We start from the raw sequence: 5,730 nt of genomic DNA, 5'->3' as shown, positions 1-5,730 counted from the left end.
ACTCGTTTCATGCTCTTTCACTTTTTACAATTGAAACTAAAGAATCCTATTGGTATCCTGACTAAGAATAATAAGATAACCATAGCTTGCTTCAAGCTGGCAATCTCCGTGGGATCGATCCTTACTCACGTAAGGTATTACTTGGATGACCCAGTGCACTTGCTGGTTAGTTGTGTGGAATTACATAGTGTGAGTGTAATTTTCGTGCACCAGCTACTTGGTTGGACTTGGTTGGTTAAATGACTTGGATGTAGAGATTAATTGGTTTCTAAAAAGCTCCTCCAAAAAACTTCCATAAATAAGTAAAAATTTTGTAGTAAAAAATTTATAAAATATGAATAGATAGATAAATAGATAGATGATGTTTATGCATAAAGGATAAGTATAAATTTTATCCTACCTTCTCTTAGTAAAATTTTATTATCTATCTTGAAATAAAGAAAAATATTACAAATTACTTTGAACTAATAAATCTGTCATCGTTGTGACAAGATATTGTGTATTTAATTGTATATTCATTTTATTTTTAACAGTTTTAGTAGGTGTTTAAACTAACAAAAAATTGTGAAGTTATTTATACGTACAAATACAACTATTTTAACTCAAATAGATAAAATATGTTGGTAAGTTTCAATAAGTAACAAAGTTAGTCATATTACTTTTATTTTAAAATTAATATGATACTAATTTAAGGATAAATTTTATCTCATATTAAATTGTATTTGTTTAAATTAGTTTTAATATAAGAGAGTCTATGTCCTATTCAAGAGAGTGTATATTATTTCTTTAGGAATTGAGAGAAAAATCAAATAATAGTAATGTCACTACGAAAAAAAAAGGTTAAAATGGCATTTTTTTTGGAAATTATGGCGGTTACAACCGCCATTATTACCAAAAACGACACCTCCCAAAAATGCCGGCATTTTGGGCGTCATTCTGGTTATTACGGCGGTTTTTAAAAAAGCGTTACAATTACCTGTGGAAAATACGGCGGTTTGTTGTTGTTTAAAATGACAATTTTTAACCGTTTTTACCAGGATTTAATAGCATCATTCTTGTTTAAAATGGCAGTTTCTAACCGCTATTTTTACTTGGGTTTAATGGCATCCTTTTTGTTTAAAATGGTGTTTCTAACCACCGTTTTTACCTGGGTTTAATGGCACCCTTTTTGTTTAAAATGACATTTTCAACCGCCGTTTTTACCAGGTTTAATGGCATTCCTTTTGTTTAAAATGACATTTTCTAACCGCCGTTTTTATTAGGATATAATGACACCATTTTTGTTTAAAATAGCGATTTTTAACCATCATTTTTACTTAAGTATGATGACAATTTTATACTTTTTAAAATGAGATTGAAACTACCTATTTAAAGTGACATTTTTAAAACTCAAACTTTAAAATCTCATAATGACCAAAAGGTATAACCTTAAATCAAACATCATAACAAGATTTTTAATTCATACATGGTCTCCAAAAATCAAAAGTCATAATCCAAAAACAAAGTATCAAAAATAAACATTTTTCAGTAATTCATCTTAACATATATATATCATCCTTAATACATAAAATCTTTATCATGCAAGATCATGCTTCTTTATTGCTCGCTCCAGAAGACCTACTTTCTAACTCTCTAGTGATGGAATCTCACTCTCTTGATCCAATCCCTACAACAAAAATATAATTATGATCACAATAAAAAAGGATAGAAAACTGAATCTAAAACTATTAATATGAAATTATTCAATCATCAAAGTTTTATATATGCAGATATCAAATATGTATATACATTATCGCTGTAGAAGATAAAACCTATGATATGTTTTGAGTCTGTTTTGGCTAAAAGGTTATGTTGCATAAAAGGTGAAGCAGACAACTTCGTACAAGTATACAACACCTGCACAATATCCTTTATGATTCTTATCAAACTACTTCTTGGAAAGGAATTTCATTAGAAATAAATTTCAAGCACAAAACTAATGAAAGTAGAATGGAAATACTAAGAACATTAATGTCTACAGTACAAAACTATAGATAATACAGATGATAAATATTCGAGATAGATGGAGACTAAGTTGGACATAACATAATAGAAGTTATTACATCTAAATCAATTACAGAAAATAAAGATGCAATAAGGATACAAATGGTGAAATAAAACATGATGCAATAAATTACACACAAAAAAATAGGACCTGAAGTCCTGAACAGCAATCAAAGATATATATTAGACATGAGATGGAGTAAAATGATGTTCAGACAAAATAAAGCGTGGGAACAAGACTAAAGAAAAGAGGAGCTTACTTACAGAACCTTCCTTTAGGCAGAGTTGGAATGAGATACTAAATATTTAACAAATATATATATAAAGGAAGGAACGGGGTGCACACCCAACATGAATGTAGCACAAAATGAAAATTCCATTATCATGAAATGTACAATGATACCCAATGGGATATAACAGAAGCATGAGTAAATAAAATGACTCTTCTGGGATATGTAAGGAGACATAAAATTAGAGGCTGAAGCTAATGGACTTTCTCTCTTATTTGGAACAAGTATCTGATTTTTCCTAAGGCTATTCTCATCCCAGCAACATTGGTGTAGAGTAGGTCAAGAATGGAAGTCTCATAGATGGCACTCTTAGAACATTGAAATCAATTACCTTGTTAAGCTCAGAATTATTAGAGCCAAGTAATTTTTCCTTCCACTTTTTGACATCAAATTCTCCTAATACAGCACAACATATGCAAAAATTAATGTGTGAAAGGGAGAAGATTCACAAACCAAAATAGTTCACTAAATAATTGGATTAGAAAGATGTATTTCTTAAGGGTTAAAAGTCATAAATTTGAATTTTTGAGTACTAAATATGGAATCAAGATCTGTGTTTAATTACCCAGTTCAATCTTAATCAAATTAATTAAATTGTATTTCATACGAGAATATATGAGAATAATCTAAGTCAAAAATGATGTCCAAACAACATGAGAATTGCCAAAGAAGTGATAGAAACATAATTAAGAGTTGTTAGTTTCACCAGATTATATCCAATTGGAAGACTAAGCACTTTAACTAATTTGGTAATTCCAGTTGTAACATAATGGTAGCTTTCAATACAAACTCATAAAGTAATAATAATTAATAAAGCATGATTCTTACAACCGTCCCCTGATTTTTCAATTTATTTCCAAAAAGGGTGACGTGGCTTTCAAATAATGAAACAATTTGGGGAGAAAAAATAAAAAATAAAAAATACTTAAAAGAATAAAAACTAAAAGAATAAATTATTCTTTGTAACCATGAAAGATACAGACGCTGACAAATGTACCCATATAAGAATAAAACGACAATTGTAACCACGAAAGATGGCTTCCGTGTGCCAAGAGTACCCTAACGAATCAATTATGTAACCAACGTCTAGGTACTCTTGGCACACGGAAGTCATTTTTCGTGGTTACAATTGTCGTTTTATTCTTATATGGGTACATTTGTCAGCGTCTGTATCTTTTATGGGTATAAATGGTAATTTATTCAAACTAAAAAGGAAAAATGGATGTGGATGCATGGGAAGAATATGAACTACTTCAAGAAAAGTATTAATATTTTTATTTTTGAATATGATTAAGTTATTATTTGAAACGTTGAAAATATATTTAAGAGTTAAGACATTTATTAAATTGTATTTCATGCGCTAAAATATAAAAATTAATCAAAGATTAATAAGTTCATGTATAAAGTACATTGAGGTAATTAACAAAATCTTTCTAGCACCAAATTCAATACTTAGAAAGTGGAACCTACTTAGAAGGTGGTCCGCAGCAACCAGCTTCAATTGGGATCAATTTAGTTAATTTATATTGTTTAAGAGACTGCAAAATATCAACAAAATTATAATACATACGAGATAAGATCCACATGACAAGTACATAATTATTGGAACACAAATACTGTGACCTTTCAGCCCAAGTATAGGCATTGCATGATCAGCTAAGAATGAAACAAGTCCACATACAAAAAGCCAATTCAATACCCAACGAGTGGTAAGTACATAGAATGTGTGGCATGACATTTTTTAATAATTATGCTATTTATATGCACTGTTAAATAGAAACTCAATTCAATAACTGAACCACTGATGATTAAAGAGCACAAAACTAACCAGTTGATCAAATTATGAAACCAAACTTACAAAGAGAATCATTATGAAGAAATACATAATTCATAGAAAAGATAGTTAATTACTCAAAAGGGGAGAACATGAATAGTGTTATTATATATTAGGCTTTAGCCATTAATTAACTACATGCATTTACTATCTCCCTAACTTCCCTTTATATTGGAGCTTGCGTGACATTAACATACTTAGTTACATACACACACATATATTGAAATGAAAATCAAAGTCCATCTCATGAAAACGATATGTGACTGGGGCAAAGTCAAATCACTACGAATATTTCCAAATTTTATTCAAGAGTTGAAACCGAGAGACCGAATTTAACTATGTATCTTGGTTGAAGCTCTCTTGGTTGAACTTCAAAGTGGGGATTGCATCAAGCATAACAGAATGATGTTCTGGCTATCATAAACAATGAAAAAATAAAATCTAAATCACCCACCCTGAACAGATAAACAAGTAAAATAAACAAAACTACCACTTAGGTATAAACTAAACTACTAATTAGGCAAAGAATAATCTCATCAACTTGAATTATATGATATATGCAAATAAAAATTTAATAACAATCAAGATCCTTAGAAACAAACTTTTTGCTTTCTTGTCCTGAAGTGCATTACTCTCAGCCCTTTTTTACCATCTCAAAATAGGTAAAACTATTTTGCCAATGAGATTTTGACACAAGTAAAATACTTCTGATACAAAAATTAATAGCAGAGCATATCCTTCAAGGTGAAATGGACTACATGGATTAGATAATCATATGAAATACGGCTAATAGGCTCCAAATACAATTTATATACAAGGAAAGTGTAATTGGAAGACTAAATTAATGCAATAAGCATTACAAGATATAAGCCCTAATAAATATAAATTTACTCTTCCACGTGTTTCATAAATCATGATTCAGCTACAACAAATAGATTCCATTATAGCATGTAACATACTTTCGAATGGGAAATCAAAGCTAATCACAACATACCTAACATTCATAAGATACTAGAAGAACCATACTTTAAAGTGCTGAATGTCTCGATACCTCTGAATATGATATAAATGATGTTCATAAATAATAAACAAATAATTGAACGTATACCAAGCTCCTTTATTCATGATACAGAACACTATCATCTAAACAATTTAAGTAAGTTTCTCACCAAAGGATGCAGCGGCAGCACATGACAATAGAGCCAAGTTTATATTCAGAACAATAATCTAGGAACCATGAACAAATAATACATAGTATAAAACGGATGAAACTCAAACTCATGTTCACAAATGGATGAAAACTGAAACGGAAAATACAATCCCTAACATAACATAAATGAGACCTTTGGAAGAGCGAGGGACGACGGCAAAGGCACGAAGTAGAAGAATGGATGAACATTGGTGACGACAGCACAACGAGAGCAGCAGAACACAAATTGCAGAGGAACGTTGTCGGTGGCGCAAACTGCGAAACTGACTTATCCACTCGCGATGAATCCTCGCAAACGGCCTAAAAAGAGAGACTCGTCACAGAGGAAGGAAAGGAGAGGAAAGGAAGGAACG

General features: G+C 30.6%; 1 long non-coding RNA gene across 1 annotated transcript; it reads right to left on the bottom strand.

The window, feature by feature from the left end:
- Positions 1 to 1,442: 1,442 nt before the first annotated feature.
- On the bottom strand, positions 1,443 to 4,572 carry LOC107485360 (uncharacterized). The gene is made up of 3 exons (XR_008008272.1): positions 4,505 to 4,572; positions 2,665 to 2,729; positions 1,443 to 1,666 (listed from the first exon to the last, which is right to left on the bottom strand). It is a non-coding gene; the product is annotated as an uncharacterized LOC107485360 (long non-coding RNA).
- Between the last annotated feature and the right edge of the window lie 1,158 nt (positions 4,573 to 5,730).

The sequence above is a fragment of the Arachis duranensis genome, chromosome 4 (genome assembly GCF_000817695.3).
Source record: "Arachis duranensis cultivar V14167 chromosome 4, aradu.V14167.gnm2.J7QH, whole genome shotgun sequence".
Lineage (NCBI taxonomy): Eukaryota > Viridiplantae > Streptophyta > Magnoliopsida > Fabales > Fabaceae > Arachis > Arachis duranensis.
The sequence above is the reverse complement of the archived record's forward strand: the minus strand, read 5'-3'. Positions and strand labels throughout refer to the sequence as shown.